Below are 25,568 nucleotides of genomic sequence, written 5' to 3'. Positions count from 1 at the left end.
TCCCCTGCTTTCAAATTCACCCTATTAATCACAAAATTCAGAGAGACAGAAGGCAGACAAGACTCTGGACTGTTCAGGGGACATTCTCTGCCACATCTTTCTTCCTAATGTATTTGTTCGGTATAAACGTCTCACAAGTTTCCTGTATCTACTTTGGAGCACTTCCTCACATTCAGAACCAATTTTCTCCTCCTTCAGCTCAGCCTATTATTCCTATCACCCAATTTCCTCGGTTCCCTTGGTAGGTCCTTTAGATACAGGTGAACATCAAATATACTGAGGCCTTTCAATCCTCTACAATAGGATCATTCTTTCATTGTTATTACTGTTAATACTCTATGACTTCCACTGAGCTTTTAAATCTTTTTCTTATTACAGTATTCAGAAACAGGCACATCACAGGTGTGGTCACAGAAAAGGGCAGGGGTTACTGCCAGTATTAATACATTTTATGGTACAACATTAGTTTATACGCAGCCAATAGCTTTTATTCGTATTAACACACATTTAAGAAGAAAATGTCATGTAACTTCATGCAGTTACAACCTCCCTAGAGCTACTTGTCTGCTCCACTGCCCTAAAACATTCAAAATAAAGTGTCAGGCCTATAACAAACACGATCTATTAGATTCACAAGATATCTGTTTATTTATTTAAATTATAATAAGCACTGGGTTCTCATTTGAGTAACTCAGCCTAGCAGTAGGTGTCCCTGTTCACTGCAGGGGAAGTGGACTTGATGATCTGTAAAGGTCCCTTCCAGCTCAAACAATTCTATGATTTAGATGATGTTTTCAAAGCATCATCAAGAACTGAAACATCAAGTAAAATATTAAGTACTGAAAGATTTTGGTCAAAAGTCACAAGATGTAGCACACTTGTTCTGACACACCGAGTGTCCCCACCAGCTAGCTCTGGTTTGGTTATTTATATCCAAATATGATTGCATAGACTTTCCAACTTCAATTTCTCTAACTTTTAATCTCTGAGCTCTTGCACTTTTGAGCAGTATACCTGCAGTATTTTAAACACCCATGAATTTAATTAATACACTGCCTGTTTCCTTCTCTGAATCATAAGTGAAATTAAGATGAACTAATTCTCATTCCTGTGGAACCCTGAGATATATTCTCTCACAGTGCAACTTGGTTTGCAATTACAGATTTGCTCAGGTTAGGAAGGGAGGATCTGAGGGTTTTTGGCTATTGCTTTTTCAGCTCTCAATATAAATTAGGCAACATTATTGAGACAAATCAAACGTTTTCTAGTAACAAAGTAGCATGCATTATCTATCTTGAAGGACAGCACTAAATACAATGTTGTACTATCATCACCATTTCAATTACATTTCTGAGCCAAAAGAAACTAGAGGAAGCATAAAACTAAAGGAAAGGCTAAAAGTCAAGCTCTTTTCCATCTGAATAATTACTTTATGCACCTACAAACTATTAATCAGCACTAAGTCTCATTTTAAGTTCGTTATAAAAGATGCTGCTTGAGGTTCGAACATCCCAGAGAAAGCAGTTGGCAGATGAGGGTAGGTTTCTGGAAGATGGGACTCATGCAGACACATATTTTCTAGAAGCACGTGACGTGTCTGCAGCCTGTCTCCAAATATCACGCCGTGCACTTTGCATAGCACGCGATGTGGCAGCAGGACAGTGGCTGAGCAGTGGCCTGCTTTTCCTTCCTTCCTCACTGCCGCCTCTGCTCTCTGCCTCCCTCCCTCCCTCCTCCCTCCCTTCCAAGGGCAGCTCTGTCCTCTGCCACCAGAAGACCTCACCTTCATTCTGCATTTTACATGCTGAGATACTCCAGAGGAGGACACAAATCCCTGAACGCTGTACTTTCGTAGTAAAAATGTAACCGCCACACTGCGTCAGACCAAAGGTCCATGTAGCCCAACATCCTGTCTTAGACAGTGACCAGCAGCAAATACTTCAGAGGGCGCGTAATGGCACAAGAATACCATAAGGCTTCCCCCTACCAGCTTCCAGCAAGCTGTGACTTAAGACTTCCTGCACCAGAGATTGTATCTTTGTGTTTAATTGCCCTTGATGAACTTCTCTTCCACGAATTTGTTTAATTGCCTTTTGAACCCATCTAGACTTCTGGCATCCACAACATCCTGTGGCAATGAATTCCAGTTTAATTATGTCTTGCATGAAAAAATATTTCCCTTTTGTGTAGGAAATTACTTCCTTAAAAAAACAAAACAAAACAAAAAAAGAAACAAAACAAAAAAACACTATCCCTAAGTAAGGCTACAGCTTCCGGTAAAATATCTCAGGGGCTTGAAAAGAAATCGTTGCAATCAGTTATCCTCTCTGTCCCTCTGTGGAAGGTTACTGCCTGAGCATTAGACAAGGCTGCTGGTGAAAAAGGTGAAATGCTACACGGTGGTGGCAGAGTCCTAGACGAATCAGCAGTAAATGAAAAAAAAACTGGGTGTCTACATTCCTCACTGATGTATGCACTTGCAAAAATACAAGGTTAAAAGACAAGATTCGTTCCCTGCTGGATGGCAAGGAAAGGTCTACATTCTAAAAAGTTCCCGGTGCTGCACTTTTACACTTGGGTGCTGCAACTCAGTGCAAATGATCACAAATAAAATAGTCTAAGCAAAGCAAAAGAACAATTATTTGTTGTTGTGCTCCCCCACTATTTGTCACCACTGTTTCAGGCCTACAAGAAATAAACTGAAGAAAGAATGTAGAGACATTATATGAAACCTCCTCCTATTTCCCCCTCCTTTCCCAACAATCCAAACAACAGTCTTTCTAGACAATGTCTTTTTTTTTCCTAATACAAGGCAAGTTTGACAAACAGTACCCTCTTTCCAAAAGTTAAGTCTAAGGAAGTTCTCAGGGCTGAGAATCATCTCTGTTACACACCACAGTGATGACTGTCTCTGCACGACTGAGGAGACATAGTGACCAGCAGTTCCACCTCTCTGCGAGGTTGAGCATTAAAAGGGATGACTAATTCCCTATCACCTATCCTCCTAATCTGCAACATTGCTTGCACTAGGAACCAGTCTCTCTACACTATAAATAGGTCCTTACTTAACTCAGCAGAACATCATTTCACTTAGCCCCAAATGAGCACAAGTGCCTACCCTGCAAGGTTACGCAGGAATCTTGCAGGGGCACTTCACATAGCTCTTCTGCCATATCTGCAGCTATTCCAAAATAATCTTCCTATAAATTGTGGCAAAATGTGTTAATCTTCTGTAGATACAAGGTGAATTTGGGGAGGTGCTAAAGGGCTCTGAGCACACTAGTTTTAGCCTCAACCTTTACTGCCAACCTGGAGGGTGAGCAGCCTAAATCGTAGAATCCTAAGAGTTGGAAGGGACCTTTAAAGGCCATCTAGTCCAACTTCCCTGCAATGAACAGGAACATGCACAGCTAGACCAAGTTGCCCAGGGCCTGATCCAGCCTCACCTTGAAAGTCTCCAGGGATGGGGCATCCATCACGTCTTTGGGCAACCTGTTCCAGTGCCTCACCACTCTCACTGTAAATGACTTTTTCCTTATATCTAACCTAAATCTACCCTCTTTGAGCTTGTAACCATTTCCCCTTGTTCTATCACAACAGACCCCGCTAAAGATTCTGTCCCCTTCTCTCCTGTAGTCCCCCTTTAGATACTCAAAAGCTGCTGTCAGGTCACCTCGGAACCTTCTGCTCTCCAGGCTGAATAGCCCTAGCTCTCCCAGCCTGTCCTCACAGGAGAGGCATTCCATCTCTTGGATCACTTTTGTGGCCCTCCTCTGGATACACTCCAACAGGTCTGCTTCTTTCCGGTACCAAGGACTCCACACCTGGACGCAGTATGAAATGAATGCCATGCTATCACTGCAGGTGAGTCCTTTTCCAAACACCCTCTCCAATGTGCAGGCTCCACATTTTAGTCACTTTTGTTAACATGTATTGCCAATGTGGCACAAGAGCAAGACGAGCCAGCTTCTGTTTGGATGGGTGACAGTAACCTGATACTCGGAACAAGAACAAAACTTATTTCAGCCCCTTCCCCTCCATCAGCTGGATGTAGAAGTTTGCCCCAAACTCATTTGATTTATAAATGTTGCTGGGTTCTCTTTTCCTGGCAACAGGTGCTCATGATCAGGGCCTGGGACAGGCGGGAGCGGGGCTACGGGTCACCTTGCGAGTGGTAGCAGCAGCTGCCTCCTGGATCAAGCGCTTGTTAACCAGCAGCTCAGGACCGCTCTAAATTAAGTCCTCTGCTCCAGTCCCACAGGGGGAGGGAGGAAACACCATAGCTACTGCTGCCATATCCCTTCCAGAGGCCAGCAGGACAGAATGAGAACGACACAACTCCATTGCTTGCTCTAGGTGGAGGCCCTCAGGTTACCCAAGACCACACCAAGCTCCAACTGCTACAATTCCTACACTTTGCCGCAAAACTACGACATAGGAAACCAAGATCTCGGAGGGTTGCCGTCACTTTTTTAGTGGTGGTGGCACTTGGCTTCTTTCATGGACACCATCAACAGCTCTAAAAGGTCCACAGGCCGACACCAAGGGTCTGCATGTCCAAGCTCCACAGTGTGAGTAAGGAGGCCGAGCCAAGGGCTGGCGCACATGTACCCTGGACAAGCAGCCGGGGAGGGAGGGGAATGTGAAGTGTTGGGCCCCAGCTGCAAACTCCTCTCGGTTTTGTTTTAGGGTAATTAATGTTCCCCTGAATAGTTTCCCTCTAGCTTTCAATGCTATCAACCAGGCTTGGGGGCTGTGCTTCCTGCCACCCTCATTACAGTGGCGGTGGGGGCTGAGCCCTCACGTAGCCCTGCTGGGGACTGGTGCCCCTGCATACTTAGCGATGTCGCAGCGCCCCGTCCCCTGATCCCACCGCCCCTCTTTCTTCTCCCCTCTCCGAGCCCAAGCTCCCCGTGAGCCTGAATTGGACGCATTCCCCCTGCGCTCCCAGACGTCTCCATCCCTGCGTCCCTTGACAGAGCAATCATTTATCAAGTTGTTTCACGCGTTGTCGGGGAGGGGGGCCCCGGGGGACGGGGGTTTGTTTCGTCCCTTTGTTGAAGCTCCACAGGACCGTCCAGCTTAGTCTCCAGCCAACTGCTGAGAGTTGCCAGAGTCCAGGAGCAAATGTTAAAGGGGCTGCCTTTCATCTGTGTGCTGATCCTGCTGCCTTTTCATTTTATTCTTCCAGCTTCTGGGATGTTACTTGCTTGCACGCCCCCACGCCCGCCCCAATATCATTCTGCATGCATGTTTTCCAGGGAGCAGGAATTGATTTTCTGTGTGCTTGCCTCTTCTCCCCCTCCCAGCCCCACCATCTCTCCAGTCACCACCCAGCTAGGGCTCTGGGAGTTAGATTTAACACCGTCCCCTTTTCTCCTCCCTGAACCTAAGCCATCATAATCCAAATTTGGTTAAAGACAAGTCCCACTCGTGCAGCTTGTCTCTTCCTTACACTGGCGCTTTGGTCTGTTGCACGCCTGTATTCCCCCTCTCTGTGTGCTTGAGAAACAAGCAACTTTCTAGAGTGTATAGTCATCACATGCAGTATTAAAAAAAAAAAAAAAAGGAAAAAAGGAAGAGGCTTTTGGCAAAAGAACTAAGTAATGCTGCTAAAGAAAAAAAAAAAAAAGATGCTTTGAGCGCTCTCGTGCTGTAAAGGCTCTTGTGTTTTACACATGTAGGACTGGAAGGCAGATGATCTGGCTCATATTGTGAGCTGCCCAAGGTTGCACAGGAAGTCTGTGGCAGCTCACGTAACCCACAGCACCGCATCTCACCTGCCAGAGCCCTGCCCCACTCATCAACCAGCCGCCAGTACCCGCAGCACTGCTGGCAGGAAGGAAACATGGAAATACAAAGGTGTGTCACACCGGGGACATCTACCTGTACCCCAAGAAAGAGATCATTGCCTGCCTGAGGACGGCTGAGCAAGAAGAAAGTTGCCTAGGAAGCTGCAAATTCTAACAAACCATTTCCACTCTTATATCAACATGTATTCGAGGAACTTTAAAACCTTTTTGCTCCTTTATTTTTGGACAACCGTAGTTGTTAGTTGCGATTGGTTTTCTAGCAAACTGCCAAGATTTTCCTCTCTGCTCAAGTACAAGTGTTTCCTGGCTATAACCCTTAATTTAAAGGCTGGACAAAACTTCAAGGCCAAAAAAAAGAAAAAAAACCTTGCTCCTTTAGCAGCTAAGTAGCCATTGTAAATTCCACACATTTCACAGAAGAGAGGGCAGGAGCTGCCCAAGATGTGATGTATTCCTCTCACCACCTTGCCTCCATAACTCTTTCCTGCAGAGGAGAGCAGAATTCATTTGCTTCCCAAGTCAATCAACAGAGTTCATGAGTCAGACGAGAGAATGTTGAAAAGCAAGAGGGTACGCTCCTGCCCCCAGGAACTGATTACGCTGCCTCTTAATTGTTCCCAGATTCTATTATTCCAAGGCGACGGAGCAGCTTCAGCACTAGCCAGCTCGTTGAGAACATGCACACCACACAGCCTACCCCGTCAGACATACGGAAATCTGCATTTTTCCAAACCACAGACCTGTTGAGGCTACAAAGGTTATTAAAAAGAAACAGTTAGGTCTGAGGTATGTCTATCAGAAAAACTGTCTGTCTTCAGAATTGGAGCTGCACGTTCTGTAATTTTGAGTCTTTTGGTAATCAAACAGAGAGCAGAATAGTTCAAATCTATAATCAGTATGATGTTCTCCCTACGACTGATCCCGACAATTCCCTCTATTCTCACCCTCTACCAATTCCAGTAGCCTTAATTATTATTTTTTCCATTTCTTCCTTTCCTCACTCAAACGAAAACACCAAAGCCGCAGTTCACTATTAACTCGTTGTTAACTGGGAGTATTTTTTGGTTTCTACATTTCCATTCCGTCCCACTTATTACTACCTCTTTTGTATCATCTCCACAGACTGCTGATTCTCCACAGCAGTTCAGGTGACAGCGTGCAAAGCAAAAGCTACATTTAAAGACTGTAAAAACAACCTGAGGTCTGTCCCATTATTCATACCCTTTATAATAGCTATTAAATGAGTAATCACATACCTCTCCATTACACTTCATTCAGTACACGGGAGAGTGTGACTAGGAAGGAGAGACAGCTGTTCAATATTGATTTTTATCCTTCTCATTCTTTATGTATCCCTATGTCCAATTTGCTACATAGCTTCCAAGCCCGGCCACCAAATAAGCTATTAATCGCTTCATAGACCTTTTCCTGCGGTGGCCCTCCACATAGTATCTCAATCAAATGAGCATGAACTCTTTTCTCAACCCATTTACAAGTTAATGATTTTTAATCTGATCTGACAGATGAGAAATCGAAAAGAAAAAAAAAAAAACAACTGATGCTTGCAGAATTCACCACTCAATTTAAGCATCCAGCCACTGCACCTCAGTGTGAGATTGGTCTCCCCTCCTTCAATCTCAAAAACAGTCCCACAAACCCCCTGCATGGCAGTTCTATGGCAGCATTTAGAAGCGTACAGACTTTTAACTGTTGTTCTTCCAGCGTGGATAGGTAGCAATAAGCACCAGTGACAGCAAGGGAGAGAAAGGCACCTTGCCCAAAGCTGCTCAGAGAACCCACATCGTGGGCAGGCTCTGGCTATCGTTACCAACTTCAGTAGCAAGCTCTCGGTGCTTTCTAAAGGTAGAGCTTTAACCCGCATAAACCTAGCATAACCCGCAACGGAGATGAGTGCGGAGACTGAACATCAGTACACTTCTGTTGCAAAACCTGAACTTTCTCCTTTACATCTCTCTCATACCCTTGAAGACTGCATTGCAAGGCTGAACACCAAAAACTTTCCAGTTAGAGAAAAAAAATAAAGCAGGAATTTTGCTTCTGGAGCCTGGATCATCTCTCTTTCTTTCCTCCCTATACAAATACTGGTGGATGAAAGGAGGCTGCAATCTCTTGGGCAAGGAGCAAGAGTAAAACAGGGAAGAGCCAAGGGCCTCAAGGCTGCTTTGCCACTGGAGAAAGAACCATGGCACTACGCCTGCTCTTAACCGAAAGACAGACCTTTCTTCTGTAGCAGCCCCAGCCTCTCATTTCCTGCCCACCTTCAAACTTCTTCAGTAAATGAGGTGAGAACCATATAACAGCTTCATTCAGTGCTCAGCCTTGATTTATACTCTCAGCACCATCTGTCCTACAAAGAGAGCTCTGCCATTCTCCCATGGAAAAAGCATGTGACCCTGTAATTAGAAACGATCATCATCTGCAGGTACAAGACGATGGATTAAAGGTTGCACAGACAACTGTAAATCTATAGTTTCCTGTCAAGTAATTGAATTTGTAATCATTTAGCATCAGTTTCAACACAGAAAACAATAACACACAATAAACCCCTTGCTATCATGTCACAGCAGTGTTTTGAAACAGACACCTCTACCGCTGCTACCACTTGAGCTCAAGTACAAATTACATTAGCAGGCAAGCAGAGAATATTGCTCTTTGAAGCACTCACTACAGGACACAAATGCTGAAAAGCATGCAGGAACAGCCCCGTTTTATGGGCAACCTACCCAAAGGCAGGTAGTTTAGACATTTTTTTTCTCCCCAGAGCTGACACTTGGTTACATTACAGTTAGCATTCGAATTTTCATGGTTTCATTAGAGCTTGCACCTGCCCTGTTGGAAGTTTGGGATTCTGCTTCTAGCTGGTGAAATTTCCTATGCTTACAATAACAGTGAAGGAGAAGTATTCTGGATATTAATTAGGTATGCTGCTATTTCCATTTTTAAAACAGTCACAAAGTGAGGCTTACATTTGGTGTCTTGCCTAAGCTGGTGCACTCCGTTCTTCTCCATCATCCCCACAGAAAGAAACACCTTCAGAGTGATTCATTCCAGTCTAAAATAGACTCTTCTCATCTCTCAAAGATCAATTTCTTTCCACTGACAGTGACAAAACCCTGCACGATCAGTCTGACATGGCAGTCCACTTTCAACACTAAGTTATTCTTGCCCCTTTTCTCATTCCTACCACTTATTCCAAGTTCTACACCATGCAATGGCTGGCACAACTGTTTGCTGGGCCACTCTGTAAGCCAGCTCACAAAACTAATCCTATATATATATATATGTATATATATATATATATATAATCCACCAGCCACATTAGCTCCCTGATCTAATTTTTGGAACAATTCTGCTCTCTTTTTGGGCTAGTGGGAGAAGGGAAAAGAACACAGAAAAGCATGATATACCTTACAGACCACAGTTAACCTGACCCACTGTTGGCAACAGTCTTGATCCAAATAGGAAGTTGGACTAGAGACTTCCAGAGGTTCCTTCTATGTATTTCTCTGATTCTACAGTGGTGTTTCCTTATCCATCTCTCCTGAAGAGAGGAGAAGTTCTGAACAGCTTTTGAGTAACCTTGCTCTCCACAGATCATTTACACTGTCAGGATCTTGGTCTTCATTTAGAATCACCTCTCTTTGTTCAGCTGCCTTCTTTCACTCTGTTCTCCATGCATGACATAGCACAAAACCATCTGCACACTGCAAAGGGTCAAGGTCAAGCAAAAAGTAAAGCCATTACACCAATGGTAGGACACCAGTGCTGCAGTATTCCACTCCATCATGACCAAAGGAGCATGATGAACAAGCACTTGGAGCTGGATGCATGCGTCTGTATGAACAGTAAGAGGTACAGCTCAGTAACATCCAACACACCTTGGACTTTTTGATGGCAGAAATAAACATCCTGGCATACCCAGGATAAAGTGGAGAGAAGCCATGCCACATAGCACTCTCCATTTTGCTTGTTCTTGCATCCAGAAAGTTGGAAAAAAAAAAATATCTAGGAAATCGGGGTTGACCCAGCTTTGTCTGGTAGAAAGGCCAGCAGGGGACAGGATTTCTTCTCTTCAGCTGCAGAAGAGCAAGCTGCTCTTCTGGAGACACAGGTTAGACCTGTACCCCTTCCTGCAGGGTGAACAGAGGCTCTCACTTGCCCTCCCTCTGGGCAGCAGTCCCAGAGTACAGATAAGAGATTTTATTTGGCAGCTGGGTATTTCTCCTACCAGAGGCTCTGCCCTAGATAATGTCAAGCATCTGGTCCAATAGCCAGGAAACGTCACAGAAGAAAACATCACTCTCATTTGCTCCTCTGCTTCTAGGGAAGCCAGAAGCAGCCCCATGCAGTTCAGCATCCCCTAATACATTCTGTGCTCCACATCTCGCCCCTCCAAGCCACCACGCAGGGCACATGCACCTTAACACTTAGGGTAATCCTCTTGGCTCAACTGCATACAGCACTGCTGGTTTTAGTTTAATTTTTGGGGTGGTAATGGGGAGATAATCACTCAAAAGAGAAATGGGGAACTCGCAGAGCCTCTGCCATTTGTGTGGCTCAGGCACAACTTCAAGCACTGCTGCGATTTTCTAGAAATCAAACAAGTGATTGATAGCAACAATTAACACCTTCCAGCATAACAATATCTCCAGCTCATCTTTCCCCATTCTCTCAGCAGCACTCTAGATGACTTCTCTCCCGGACAGCAGACAAACAGTAACACGGGGGGAAGTGGGGATGAAGGTGTCCTAGAGCAAGCAGATAGGCAGCACACAGCATTAAGTTTTTAAAATCCTATATCGGAATAAAAACTTGGGCGTTGACCACACACAACCAAGAAAGTGAAACCAGTTTGGAGAAATTCAGGCTTTAAACTTCTTTTTTTTTTTTTTTTTTTTTTTTGCTAATAGCTACAAACTGAGAATTTTGAGATGGACTTTCCACCAAAGAATACCCTGTCCCCTTCAAACAGAGGGAAGAACGCCGTATGATCCATTTAATCATTCACTTGCCTTTTAGTTACTTCTTTCAGCTTCTTGAGTAAACTCATATTTGCGAGCTCAACCACACACAACTGTTGTGTATTACAGGGCTCCACAGTACTGTTGTGTAGCGCTCCACATTTGTTGTACAGATTGGGTACCACATCAAGCAGAAGTCACTTGTAGTTAACAAATGGGATATCCCAAAGATATAATTCTGCTTTCTGTGATTACAGCAGGAATGGGGGTACATCACTTGAAGCCACTGGACTTGCTCCACATTTACACCGCTGTGACTGAGCCTTATGCCTTACAGAGAGAAGAGAGGGGCAAACATCACTGCTTCATTCACAGCCCAGCTTTGTTAAAGTAATAGGACTGTGGAAGGGAGATTCCAAGGATTAAAGCAAAGGCAAGCCTGTGGAGAGGTATAAAATCATCAGCTATGGGAGGAAAAAGCAAACAGCTTCTGGATTCACAGCTTTTTTTCTTTTTCGCTTTTTCCTTAGAATTCGTGCTACTTGTGTTCCCTGAAAATAAGGCCAACGAGAGGTCAGGGTGACATTGCCCATCCACCTTAAGTCTTGGCAGCAGAGCAGCTGGACGGATGGCTGCAATTTGGGCCCATTCCCAGCACAGACGAGGCCTCGGGCTCTGCTCCTCCAGCCCCAAGGAAGCACCTCTGTAGGACAGGCCAGTAATCCCAAAACAGCTCAGCTCCACCGCCTTCCACCGCACCCCAAGGGCCTTTGCCTCAGAGGTACGGCATTGAAATGCTAATCTGACTTTGTAAACCCATAAACAAAAACAAAGAGGAGGCCAGAAGAGGTAAAAAGCCTCCCTGAGCTCCATCCCCAGGCCCAATCTCTGGCATTCAGGCCCTGCCCTGTGGAGCAGGATTTCACCCACATGAGTACGTCTCCGGCTCTGGTATCAACATTGCTGGCAGGCACCATCTTTATGGCCAGATGCATTTAAATGGCCACTTCCACCACAGGCCAGGATCTTCTTTGTTTCAGAAATCTCCTCAGAAAACAGTTTTTATTGCAACAACAGACCAGCCAAGCCTTACTCACTGCTCTTTTACAACAAGGCAATATCAAATATTAATAATACCCAAACCTAACCAGTTGCTGCAGCTGGGGGACCCAAATGTCACCCAACATGTGCTGAGCACGCTTTCTCCACCTCCCTCAGACCCAACTTTTCCAGTCCATGCTCTCCAGAGGTGGGCCCCACAGCTCCGGGTCTGCCGCCGGGCATTGTGGGGTGCACAAAGGACAGGAGAGGCCAGCCCAGGCAGAGGGCACACAGCCCTGATGGCTGCCCTCGAAAGGTGAGCACCAGGGGTCTGGGCAAAGGGCACACGCCATCTCCAGGCTCACCGGCATTACTCTGTGCTCACTCTGATCTTTCAAACCCTGTCAGCGTGCCCAAATCTATAGATGGTCAACACGAGGGATCATTTTTCACAAGAGAACATTCACTACGGGACAGGGCATCACAACCACCTCATTACCCTGAGTGCTGCTGTTTTGTTTTGCACCATCCCTATTTTCCTCCGTCTCCTGATCTGTTCTCACTGGCATTTCAGGCTGCCTGTCAAGCAGAAGCCAGATTTTAAGGACAAAGCAGTGGCTCAGATATTTATCCCTCCACTAAGGACTCCGAGGGCACCACTGCTACCACCAGTCCTTGGAGAGGAAGGGAACACATCTTGCAGCAGGGACCACAGGAAAGTGAAAAGCCATCCTACACGTCCTGGATGGGAGAGCAATTTGTTACTGGGGTAGCTGAAGCCAGCCATGGTTAACTTGGGCCAGAAGGTCCAAGGGCTTTTTTCCTGCCAAGTTTAGTCTTGGATGACAGTGAAATGTGTTTAATTTGACAGTTTCGTTTTAACATGTACGGGCAAAGTCTAGAAGGCGACAGCAGCAAGGGAACAGCGCTGCATTACTATAAGGTGGCTTTCCTGCTGCATCAACCTAGCACTCAGGGCTAAAAGCTGAAGGAAAAAGTCTAGATGCTCACTTTTGACCCTAGCAATGAAATAATCACAGTGTCTTCAATGGTATAACGATATTCTCACAAGTACAGGCAACAGTTATAAATCTAGCCTTTCACTATAAATTTGAAACTGTGCCACACCTCTGGCATTACAAAAGCTGAAAGATCAGGCACAGCACCGGGGCTGGAAAATACAGCTAAAACGTTCTTACTACTCTTTTCACACTCATTTTATAATCTTTAACAAAACCATGGCATTAATACAACCATGCCCTCCTCGAACTGCAGGAGATACACTTGCATTCCTATAAGCACATGCAAAATGCAGTTCCCCAAGCGGCCATTGAAGAGGCAGAAATGGGTGGCCAAGAAGTTCAGTCAGTGGAATCCTGTAATATGCAGGGAGGTAACTTGGCAGCGTGGGCCTGCGTGCTAGCCGGGGAGGGGGAAGTCTGCTTTGGAGGTGCAGGAGAACTTCTGCTGATCTCCACTTGACTGTTCCTCCTAAAGAACTGTGAAGTGCATCGTACTTCTCTAATGCTTGGCTCTTCATTGTGTGAGGAAAAAGCCATGCTGGCTTACAATGCACACCAGGGCATCAACTTCCATAAGCTCAGTGCGTTCTTCAGGCTATTCGGAGATAAGATTTTTTGGTAGAGCACTGCCATCCATCCACATTGATCACCTGCCAGGCAGACAAAGCCAAACTCAACTGGAGGGTGAAACTGCCTATCTACTCCTCCTTGCCAGGCTCCTGACCAGAAAGGGCCACCCTGCCAGCCCAGACCTGGCTGCATCACAACCATTGCCCCCTCCTGCTCGCAGTCCCCACGTTGGAGAAGCCACCCTCTCCATTTCACACAAGTGCACCCCAGGCACACAGGGCAGTGAAGGGTTAATTTAATTAGTTCTGTGTGTGCTCAAAGAATTACAGGCAACTTCATTTAATTATTAAGTAGCCAATCAGGTAATCTCTGTATCTGATTAGCACGCTAATGAAATAATGTCTTCCAGTTCAAAGCTGTCATTCCAATCAGGAGACAGCCCTTCAGTTAGAAGGAAAAGCTGGCCATGTTTCCATGGGCTTCAGGCTCTGGGATTCTGGGGAGGGGATGGGAGTAGGAAGAGGAAAACCTTTCTGCCCTCCCTCTCACCATCACACAGAACACAGCACAGCTCTCTCTTCCAGGCGGGTGAGCACATTGGCTCCGGACAGGCTCCCAGTGCTCCAGGCAAGCGTCCAGCGTCACCACCATGCGCCCCATGCTTCTGCTCCCAGATGGCCAAGAATATTCCACTCAGTCAGGAACCCAGAGCGCGCAAGACCCTTCGCCTATCACCTAGGCACTGCCAACTGAGAGCGCTGCTAAATATGTGGGGCATGACTCTGCTATGGTCCACATGGGAAAAGAATCGCACAGCAAAGCCATTAGAGAACTAAGAGGAAACCAGAAAGCCTCCTCCCTCCCCCATGCCTCTCTCTGCTTCTGTGTCATATGCAGTTATTTCCAGCCTGGGGAAAAGTGCAAGGCGGCAGCTGTCACACGAGGCAAGGACTTGCCCCTTTTAAACAGGGATTTCAGGACTAAATGACCCATTACAATTAACACAGCTGCAAGAACTGGGACACTTCCACACAGCCCGAGAGGGGGTTTGGTAGTGGGGGAGGACAGAAGGAGAAGCAGAGGGTTAGGATCGTCCTTCCAAGCCCTGGCGTGGAGTCCCTGCTCTTCAAGCATTAGCTCAGCTGTCCTCTCCCAGCCACAGCAGCTCAGCCTCTCCCCTAGGCCAGAAGCTCGGCTACAGTGAGCCACATGGCACAGTACAGTTCTGAAGCAACCCTTGCACTCTTGCTCCTGCTCAAAGCCCTGCTACTTTGCCACAGCAGCACCACTGTTTTTCGCACAGCTGCGCCCATGCTACCTTTTAATTAGGCAGTCCAGGTTAATCCCTAGCTGCAGCAAGGTGTGGTTCTGTGTGACCAAGCCCCGCAAGTATCTCCCAAAAGGGCCCAAGAGATGATGCTGTCCGAGTTCCAGTCTGCACCGTTGCAACTGTACTTCTGCATGTCCTCTGCTGCCAGTATAAATGCTAACTCAGCTCCTGCTGCTGCTGCAGCTGCCAGCGTGCCTTTGCTTTGCAGGGCAGGTACACGTTTCTGAAAGCAAGATCACCTTCCTGGTGACACTTCTCCTTTCCCGGTGCATTACCCAGAAACACAGCCTCCAGGATGCTCACACCAAACAGACATAATTTTGTTAAGCCACCACACTTAAAATGAATGCATTTACAGAGAGAATCCCAAGAGGGAGCAGAAAAATTGCAGGCAGCCTCCAGACAGTCAGCTAGACAGCTGGCTTTCTATGAGAACGCTGAAGTGTTGACACTTTTTGTTGACCTTTTTTTCCCGAGCATATCCCATGAACAAGAAATAGGACTGCCAAATGGGAAGATGCATCTCTCTCCTCTCTGCTGACTGCAGCCATTCCAAGCGAAGGAAACTGGTTAGATCAAGAAATTCAGGCTTGGACAGCACAATGAAGCATCCACTAATAATCAATCCCTTCACAACAGCCTTCCTGCCAACTGGCTGCAGACTAGGCAGTGATTATAAATTGTAGTTACTCCTCCAAGGAAAAACAACACAACATCATATGGCGGTCCGTGCTCATCCTTTAATTCTGAAACCAGTCCTGCTTGCAATTACCAAAAGACAAGTTTTCCTAAATACGCATCCTGAAAAAAAAAATATCTCAGCCCTGAAATCCAAAGCTGGGTTCCTTCCAGCTTGTGCTTTGCTAGCTGCAAGAAAAAAAAAAAAGAGAGAAGTTATAAAATGCGTGTCATTAAAGTTAGCTGAAGATTCTAAAGATGCCAAGGGTGGAATTTGTTGTGAATGAAGATAGCATTGTTACCCTGTATTCCTGCATCCTGCAACCTCAGGCAACGCGCACAACAGGCCCTGCGAGGCGGTCCCGCTCCACCACTCATTAACCAGCACGCAGATGCAATTCGAGCCCGACTTCGGCACAAGCAACTGAAGCAGCCACCTGGGGACCAGCGCTCACTGGCAGCCCGTGCAGGGGCACATTCCAGCCCTGCTCCCCCGGCACTGCAAACAGGCCGGGTAGGCACAGCGTGACCTGATCCCCACCTCTGATAGCACCGAGCCCTGTCCCAGCCCCGTACAATGCAAACACGTGTTGAGAGGAATGGGATGCAGATACCCATCCGCACTCATGGAGGGACTCCCCTGCAACGCTACAGCTATTTGCGGAGCAGCCACCATCCAAAACTTGCCCAAATGAGAAAGTCTGGGCATTTGGCAGGTCAGGCACTTACTACAGCGAGTAGTTTGTTCCACCGAGGGACTCGTAACACCCTCCCAAATTACACACTGCCCTTTACAGGACACCGCAGCAGCTGGAATCGGCTCCCTTCTCACATTCCTTAATAAGCACTTCCATTGCAGAGTGGGGTGGATGTAGGGCATCAGCTGCAGTTAATCATAACTGAGCACTGCGTTCCCTTTCTCCATGCTCCAGACACTATCTGCAGGCTAAGAATATCCAGCACCAGCCCGCAGGGGCAGGGGGAGCCGAGCGGTCCGAGCCGCCCGGCACCGTGGGGCTCCCTGTTACAGGAGACTTTCACTCTGCCTCCCCCAAGCAACAGCCTTCAGTGGGGCCCCCTGATAGCTGGTCGAGATCCTACAGATCATGGAAAGATAATCCATTGCAGGACTAATGCACTACTGCAGCTGTCCATGGAGAAAATCCCCTTTCAACCAAAAAAACCCTCAAGCCCTTTGATCCTCTCCAACACACAATTATCTTAAGGGCAAAATAGTCTTCTGTGCCTCGGCACCTTGTATCAGGCTGAAAGAAAAGAAATCGAGACTGCTATTCCGTGTTTATTCTACACGGCTGCCTGTCCTACAATCAGGCCTCTTCAGCACAGCAAGTAAGTCCCAATGGATAGATGCCGACATGTGCTGGGTCACAGTGCCCAGGAGAACTTTAGGAGGGAAAAAAAAACCCAAAGATTTTGGGTTTGTTTTGTTTAAAAGAAAAACTGAGATTCTAAGAAAGAGTTACCAGATGAGCTTTTCAATATCTTGTCAGCTGCAGTGAGATGAAATCAATTAATTGCAGCTTTCAACTGCATGGTCAATTCTGAATTTTTAAAGAGCAATTTAAAGGACCACCATCAACTTTTAAGTTAAACTTTTTCTACCCAGAATGCTAACTAACAAAAAGAAAAGAAAATACAAAGAATACATCATGCTTTGACTTAGTACTAAAAAACACCCCTCAAACCTTGCACAGAGGTCTGCCAGGCTCCTCCCCAGGTGACCCCACTGCTACATGACCTCTTGCTACCTGTGCAGTTTTGCTCCACCTGCTGCCCCAAACGCAGGGTGATAAGCGTTGCTTTCAGCAGAAGAGTCAGCTATAAAAAGCCCTTCCCCTCCCCACTGCCTGTTTCCATTCCTGTGCCACTGCTTCACCCCGGTGGTACAGCCCTTTGTGAAGCTATGCACCTACCACCTTGAGGAACTGGTCCCAGTTCAACAAAGCTCTAAGAAAAACCACTGATTTTTTTTTAAGCCACGTGAGTCATTTTACTACCATTAGAGAAGAGCAGAGGAGGAATGCTTGAGAATTCACACCCTAGGGTTCCACTAGACACATCAACAAAATGGTGAAAATGGCTACCTGCTGAAGAATGCAAAAATAGGAAAATGATATAAAGTCACCTCCCTAATCCCCTGAAATCCTTTTAATGTCAAAGGTGCTCAACACTACATTTTCTATAGAGAGTTTTAGAAAGCTTGTCTCAAAAATCCCTAAGTATTACTTCTTGAGTGCACTTCTCCATCTATCACCTATTGGTAACATTTGCATTCTTGTCCGACTCAACCAAAAGTGACAGGATTGCAGAAGTCTTGGGCACACGGTTTCCACATGGGGTTCTCACCATTGCTGGCCCCTCTTATCAGCCCAAACACATTTACATGCTCAGGTGCAGGCTTTGGCTGGCAAGTGAGCTGCCTGGGATGAGCTATGAGCTTGGCAGGAGGACAGAGAGGAGCTCTAGAGAAGTTGGTTGTGGAGACATACAAGACTATCACCCTCCATGCTCAGACTGGAAACCCATAAGAAATCAGGACACACTTTACTTCTAAGTGCTATGCGGTTTACATTTGAAAACACATTTCACTTTTACAGAGTGTCCTTACATTTGTTATTCATATGTCATAAAGCAACTTATGCTCAGTAAGGGTTAGGCCTAAGTGAGGTCCTAAAATACTACATGGAGACATGGAAGGGGTCTTGCTTGTTGGCCTTCTCTTCCTAACTTTGTTTTTAATGTTTTAACCTTCAGAACACACCAGAAGAGGGAGCCTTGCTTCCTCTCCCATGCTCATCATTTGTTTTTTATTAGTAACAATGACAAGCTTTATTAAGAGTCAAGTTCTTAAATTGAACTCTCACCCTTTGCCTCCTAAAACAAACAGAAAATCCAAGCAAGAAAAAAAAAACAACCACCAAACCCTTTTTGCTTTCTGTTGTGGCTATGCAAATATTTTTTTGCTGCCACAACTCCCAGTGCACAAGGCTCACCACAAATAAAAAGGCCAGCTCTGCCTTCCAGTCCTTCAGCTGTGCAAAGAATCAGAATTATGTAATCACAGAATATCCCGAGCTGGAAGGGACCCGTAAGGATCATTGAGTTCAACTCCTGGCTCCGCACAGGACCACCCAAAAATAAGACTATATGACTGAGAGCGTTGTCCAGACACTTGAACTCCATCAGCCTGGGGCCGTGCCCACTGCCCTGGGCAGCCTGGTCCATGCCCACCACCCTCTGGTGCAGAACCTGTCCCTAGCCCCCAGCTGCCCCTCCCCTGACACAGCTCCCTGCCGTTCCCTCGGGCCCTGTCGCTGTCACGGAGAGCAGAGCTTAGAACTGCCCCTCCGCTCCCTGTGAGGAGCTGCAGCCGCCATGAGGCCTCCCCTCAGCTGCTCCTCACACACCTTGCTCTCCAGACTCTTCCCCATCTTTGTAGCGCTAAGTTCCATATCCTTGATGGAGAGCAGACCTAACAGGAAAGAAACAGAGGACAAATGGCTTTACCAAAGAGGAGGAAGACAACCTTCCAGCGCTCTTTCTTCAACCCCAGCCCCACTACCCCAACTACAAGGCAGCAGTTTCAAGAGCCACAGTGGAGCCACTTGGCAGCTCACAGCCATGAGGTCCTGCTCCCAGCTTTGTCCCAAAGCACCTGAAGCAATGCTGGGGCAAGGCAAGAGCTTGAAGAACAGGGGACCTCCCTCCTGGCAACAGGACCTGTGGCACCGGAGCTCCAGGACCCAGCCACCATAGCAGTGCCCGTGCCATCCTAGCCTGTCAGTAAGGCACTTGGCTACGTCAACGCTGTTAAGAGCTGAACCAGTTTAAGCACACCCAGCATTAAGAGCTTGCAGTGTTCAAATTGCCCTTAAAGCAGCATCAAGCCGGTGGCCCTTCATAGAACAGAGGTGGTCTAAGAAACACTCCCCTCGTATTTCACATCTTTCAGTGTTCTCTGCCCTGGATTATACTAGCAGTGCTGTTTTTTCAGTGGGAAGCTGGTATTTCAGCTAGGCATTTATAAAACATAAAGAGTTCATAAAGGAGCTGCCGTGTGAGGCTGCTTGGCCACCTCTGAGCAGTGCTCCCAAAGCAAAGGCCTGGACCACGCTAGGCCCGCAGCGCCAAGCTGTTACCCCATCCCCAGGAAAGGCCAACTTAAAAGCAAGCACACACACAAAAGCAGGAAAATACAGTGAAAACGTGTCTTCTGGAAGCAAGCAAAATGCACTAAAATCACTTTTCCCCATCAGCTGTTTTCTGCTCCCTACACAAAAGGCCACAACCCCCTCCCTAATTGCAGGAACACTCCACCTCAGAGAGCTCGCTCCCCAGCCCTCCTTCCAAGGAACTGGGAGAACTGGGACACAATAGGAAGGAGACTTGCTAAAGCGAATAGATCTGTTAAATTAACACATTTTCTGTCAACCAAATCAGCTGCCCCCAGTGCCATTGTTGGTGAAACAATGGAGACCCCAGGAATGGGCACCCATTAAAAGGAACAAGCCTGCTGAAAGGATACACTCTAAGGCACAGTGTTGTGTGTTTAACAGGATTCTCTACTGTAAGGAAGGAGGAATCACTGGGCTGCATTGTTCTCGCCATCACAGCAGATGCTGTTTCTGCTGGTAACGAGAGGGAAAAATAATTTTCATAAATACCTACAATAAGATTTAAACTACAAACTTTTGATTTGGGAACTTTTACCTCCCTTGCTGTTGCCATTTCTCTCCAGCCCTTTTCTTGGGGAGATTTTGCCTGAAAGAAGTCTATGAAAGCATCCATTGCCATTACAAAAGTTAATTCTTCCCCCTTCATGCAGGCACTTAACAGATGCCAGGGGCAGAATGGCACAGTTCCCCGGTATTATTCGCAGGGAGAGAAAGACCACAGTTAAGGTCTACACAGAAAGCTGCAACACTTTTAAGGTGTTACTTTTAGCTGGTTTAGTTGGAGCAAATTCTAAAAAGAACAAACTCGATGACTAATTTAGATGCACTGTGCAGGAGTTTGCACCAGCTTCGTTAAACTGGTACAGGTTTGCAGTAGTCAAGACTCTGTAAACAAAGCAAACCGCTAAGTCATATTTAAGCTGCTATACAGAACATATTTTTTTTTTTCCTAGTGGGGAAAGATTTACACCAGATTATCTTAAATTGGTTTTTAAACAAATTCAGCTTAAAGCGTTTAACTTGCGGGCACACAAACACTGCAGCTAACAGATAGGATTTCCACTCAGCTGTGCTGCTGGGAGAGGCAGTTGTCTCCAACTACCGCAGAAAATCTGCGATACCAAGCCTCGCGTATGGTATCCAAATCTCTGAAGTTTTTATTTGCTTCCTCTTTCTCTTCTGCCTTCGACTGCTGCAGTCATTCTCTGACTTCCCTGTCACCTAAGTCAGAGCCATTCAAAACGTTGCTGTCAAAATAACCTTCCTAGCCCATTGTTCAGACAGCCTTTCTTCTGTGCGCAGTCACTTCTTGTTTCTTTTCAGGGGCTTAAGATAATGTCTGAACGCACATATCAGCCTCCTGAACTACCTATTCCAGTTTTTTTTAATTATTATTTTTCATATCCAATTATAATAGAGTCTCATTACACAAAATGTAAGCACCTGTTAAAAAGTTCGAGATCTGCGGTTGTGAAAAATGTGCCTTGCATTTGAAACGTAAACCGATATAATGCTTTCCAATTTACAGACCACTTGAAACAACGGCTCTGAGAAGTATCTCTCTGCCTCCCTGTCCATTAATCTCAATGAACTCTAGAGCCCAGTACTGACATTCAGAGTGCTAATGATTCTATTATTAACAGAATAAGGAAGGCAGCAAAAGCCAAGACCGGCAAAGTAAAGGCTGCTGCTGGTAGGGATGTGGGGAGAGCGATGAGATGCTGCGGAATCAGTGAAGTCCAGCATATGCCAATGGAGCAGGTAGGGGGAACAATAAAACAGAGCTCACCCAGCTTTTCATTAATTTTTTCACTTGATATTCAAATTTCCAAGATGCCTACCACCTATGGGCAGATGGCAAGAGGCACATCCCCATGCCTGAACTACTCTACTGAAAAGGCAGTTAAACCAGCTCCAGCTTACCTTGCATGAGTAGAGCTGACCTACATGGTTTCACTTACATTTCAGTCAGCTCGTTACACCTACTTGTTGCATTTATCTTAGATCCTAAATTCTCCTATCAGAAGCTGCCTGGCTACCACAGGACACAACGAGGCACCCATAGGTGCTGTAGCTGCTGCTGCACTACCAAGAACAATGCAGTGCTGGACCAGGACTGCGATGGAGGGGTGAGGGCTTAGCACAAAGTTTTGGTAGCTGTGCACAAGGGTTAACTCCCAGCAAGGACGTGAAGTTTGGTGCCATGAATCACAAGGGATGAACAGAGATCAGAGAGTGTGGGGCTCGACTGAGAAGTTTCAGGAAGGACCTAACACGATGGGACAGCGGAGGTCAAGGTGTATTTGGCCATCCTAGGAAAGAAGGGCACATTTACCGAAGCGCTAAAACCCCAACACCTAAAGTTTAACAGGTTAAACAACGTTGCCTTTTCAAGCTCTAGCTGGTTTGTGGAGGCAGAACAGATCTTCATTCTGCGCTCTCCCCTCCACAGCCGCAGCACAAATCCCCTCTTCTCCACACTCTTCCTCCTCCCCCCAGGACCCATGGGAGCAGCAGCAGCCACTGATGTGTGGCAGCCACATCATATTCCCGACAGAAAGACCAGGAGCCCAAAGCACAAGGAAAGGAGAGGAAAAGCATCTCAGAGCTATAGCAAAGACAGCAGCAGAGGCAATTTGCCCAAAGGCGCTTTCAAAAACCACAGGAAAAGATTTATGTTTTCCCTATGTAATGTGGCTTTTCCCCCTTTCCAAATAAACGCAGTTAACAACAGCGTTTTGACTATTTCCAAGCACACTCTCAGAAGTCACCTCCCCTCGACCTACCCAGGCCGAAGCTCCCGGGAGCACATGCCAAGGAGCTGGGTGGCCATGCCACACTGGCTCCCCTCCAGCTCTTCTGTAAGCTGTGCTGAAACGCTGTTAAATATTCTCCCAATATTTTTCTACCCCAACATCCCCGCAGCTGCCAGGAGGATACTTCTGTCACAGCGCGAAGGGCACATGGCCAGGAGACACTTTGTCACGGGAGGTGTCCCACGGTCCTGAAGAGGAAAACAAATCACTTCCTATCATCACATGCACCGACCCGACTGCGGAACGCATCCCTTCTGCCCACCAGGGCAAAGTATACCATAAAAAAATAGAAAAAACAGTATTTTAGAAGTGGCTTGTTTGGACAGGCCTCCTCCCACCAGAGCGCTGCTACAGTAGGCAGGGACAAACCCAGCCTGCGTAGGCTTCTAAAGCCACCCAGAAAGCAGCCTCGACCACTGCAGCGTAGCCAAAAGCCCACTTTGGAAGCGGCGTGGAAGTTTGGCACGGCAGATGGCTGACAAGGCGGCCATGTAAAGGAGGGGGGGGGAAGGAATTTACTGACACAACGCGGTGACAGCCGCGCTCCCGGCCATGCGGGCAGGCCCACGGGTGGACCCGGCTGCGTCCCGGCACGCCGAGGTTGCCCCACTGAACTTTTGACCCGGTGCCGGCTGCCCCCTCCCCAGCCCGGTTTGAAAAGCGCCGGGGCCGCGGGCTCGCCAGGCGCCTGCATCTGCCGGAGTGAGCCAGCATGGGGGCTGCCCCCGCCCCCGAACAATGCCCGGCGCCCGGCCTGATGGATGCGTCTTCAAGGGAGCTCGGGCTGCCCCGGCCCAGGGAAAAAGGAGAAACATCTGCCAGCCAGGTCTACAGCTGCAAAGGGCAGCGCGCATCTGGAGGCTTCACTTTCTTTGGGGTAGTAAGTGCTGGGCAAAAGGGCTGCGTTTAGAGAGGTAAGAGAATGAAAGAGCTCCGTGCTGCCTCACTTTAACAAAGTTCCCAAACTTCTCACCGGAGAACCTGCTAGGTGTGGGATGGACCAGATGGACTCTGCCTCTCAACAAAACCCAGGCAGGCCAACCAGCAGAGCCATCAGCACAAAAGAAAAGATAATGACACCTTATTTACTGAAGCATATTGGAAAACGAGGCTCTGCCTGGTCTGGGGACTGCAGCGACTGGTGCAGCAAAACCCTAAGGTAAAACCAGAGCAATGGGAGAGCAGGGTACTTAATACAAAAAAATTGGGGGGTGTTAAAACTACTGCCTCTGCAATCACACTGTAAGAGTTCAGCACCAAATGCCACCTGAAGTCTTAGACAAGGTAGAGCCACCAGAGCCAGGTGTGAGGTGAGGAGAGGTCTCCCGCTCTCCTGGAACGAGGGGATCCCACCAATGGGAGCTGGTGGCATCTGTCTGAGGGATGCGGGAACACGGCCGCACAAGCCTCACTGTGTATCTCCCACAGTTCGGGCATTGCCACCCTGCAGCTCAAGTCCCACCCCTGCCAGGGGACAGTGGCTTTTGGGGAAGGGACGCTGCAAACCACCCCCGCGCAGCCACAGGCACACCAAAGCCGAACAGAGCATGCTGCTGGTGCACAACATCACTCCACATCCGGCTGCTCTGCTTCCCAGCATTGCCCAACGGCTGGGAAGAACACCAACTCCCTTTGGTTGCGGCACCCCAAATCACAGAGCCCATTACAGGCACCAGAACGGGCACCAGGCTCGAACCCAAAGGGGAAGCAAACCCAAAAGCCACGTGCAGCGCTGCTCGTGGAGAGCACAACAGAACCGCATGAGCAGCCCCTTTGAAAGCCATTCGTTTCGTACGGCAAAGCGGCTCCGCGTGCCGCTCCTGAGATCCTCAGTGCGACGGATGGGGCTGGATGGGAGGGAACAGAACGGGGAAAGTCAACCATGCAGGGCCGCGGGGAACGGGAAGGAGCCGCCCGTGTGTTGCGGACAGCCCCTGACAGCTGCACTCACACAACCCGATGGGAGCGGTGGTCTCCAACCCCGTCCCTTAGGGCACGCGTTCCCGGTGATGCTTTCAGTGGGGAGGCGGCACCCTGCACTCCTCGTCCCGGGTGACGCGTCCCAGCGACGGGAGCGGAGCGGTGGGACCCCCCCAGCGTGCGCCGGGAGCCCGAGAGGTCCCGCACCGCCTCGGCCCCGCGGTCACCGCACGTTCGGGTTCCTCCGAGCCCCGCGCCTCCCCGCGATGGGTCTGCATCAATAGGAGGGGGAGGGGAGTTCCCGTCGGCCAGAAGTTGCATCATTGAGAGCCCTTCTCCCTTTTCGAGCTCTCGCACCGCGGAAGGGATTCCCCCTCTTCAGAGATTCGCGCCCCGCCCGAGGAGTTCGGCTCCTCGGGGCTTCGCGCATCCCATGGAACTTCGGAGCATCTCCGGAATTCGCGTTGGGGCGCAGCCGCTGCCCCGCGTGACGGCGCGGTGCCGGCACGGAGCGGCTCCCGGCGGCACAAAAGGGTCCTCCCGGGGCATCTCCCACCGGGACGCGTTCCGTCCGCAACATTTGTAGCCGGGGCAGGAAACGCTCCCAGAGCTCCGGCTGCACGCGCGGAAATAAAAATCGGGATAGCGCTTCTAAAAAAAAAAAAAAAAAAAACCACGAGAAAGTTACGGAGGACAACGTGCCCCGGGCGGAGGGCAGCGGAGGTGCGGGCACAATGCCGCGACGGGCGCGGGCGCGGCCCGCCCAGGTGGGACCCCCGCGCCCCCAACAAAGGGCCCGGTCCGGGCACCCCGGGGGTCGGAGCCCGCCCCTCGCCGCCTCCATTTTGGTCACGGGGACCCCACGGCGGCCCCGCGCCGCCGCCACCGCACACCGCCACCGCCACCTTTGTGTGCCGCGGCGGACCCCGAACAATGCGGCCCCGCCGGGGCGGAGGGGCGGGGTGGGGGGAGCGGGGCCGAAAGTTTGCGGGGCGAGTTAAGAGCGCTCCGCCCGGCGCCGCCGCCGCCGGGGCAGCGGGGTCTCACCTCGATCTCGAAGTCGGGCAGGCGGAAGGCGGTGCGGAAGAGCGAGCAGAAGTGCGCGATGGCCGGGACTTCCCACCAGGAGCGGAGCTCGTCCAGCGCCGCCGCCGCCGCCTCCGTGCCGCCGGTACCGGCCACGCCGCCGCCGCCGCCGCA

The 25,568-nt window shown here is 48.4% G+C and overlaps 1 protein-coding gene across 1 annotated transcript in view; it reads right to left on the bottom strand.

The window, feature by feature from the left end:
- The window catches only part of LOC110395562 (cat eye syndrome critical region protein 2), a 98,047-nt gene extending 72,485 nt beyond the window's left edge, over positions 1-25,562 (bottom strand). Inside the window, exon 1 of the mRNA XM_021390151.1 lies at positions 25,416-25,562. The gene's annotated coding sequence lies outside the window, so the exon portion shown is untranslated. The remainder of the gene's footprint in view (positions 1-25,415) is intronic.

The sequence above is a fragment of the Numida meleagris genome, chromosome 1 (genome assembly GCF_002078875.1).
Source record: "Numida meleagris isolate 19003 breed g44 Domestic line chromosome 1, NumMel1.0, whole genome shotgun sequence".
NCBI lineage: Eukaryota > Metazoa > Chordata > Aves > Galliformes > Numididae > Numida > Numida meleagris.
Note: the sequence above shows the minus strand (reverse complement) of the source record. Positions and strands in the feature narration are given on the sequence as shown.